The following is a 372-nucleotide window of genomic DNA, read 5'->3' on the forward strand; positions in this document are numbered from 1 at the left end:
CCAACACAGACGAAGGCAGTTGCTGCAGCCGCGTTGCACGCTGCTGCTGCTGCTGCTGCTGCTGCTGCTGCTGCTGCTGCTGTTGCTGTTGCTGCTGTTGCTGTTGCTGCTGCTGTTGCAGATCTGGCTGGGCCTGTCCTGGTTGCTGCTGGTGATCTGTGTGGGTGTGTTGCTCCATGTAGAGGCTAGAGAACTCCTGCTGCTGCTGCTGCTGCTGCTGCAGTTGCTCGTGCTGCTGCTGCTGCTGCTGCTGCTGCTCCCAGTAGCGGAGGTTGGGGTCCTCTGTGGCGGCGATCCAGTCCGCCAGCTGCATGCACAGTTGGGGCTTTGCTGCGTTGCGGTGTACATACAGCTGCAGCATTTGTAAGGCGC

The sequence above is a fragment of the Eimeria mitis genome, genomic scaffold (assembly GCF_000499745.2).
Source record: "Eimeria mitis Houghton genomic scaffold, Emh_scaff7440, whole genome shotgun sequence".
NCBI classification, from domain to species: Eukaryota; Apicomplexa; class Conoidasida; order Eucoccidiorida; family Eimeriidae; genus Eimeria; species Eimeria mitis.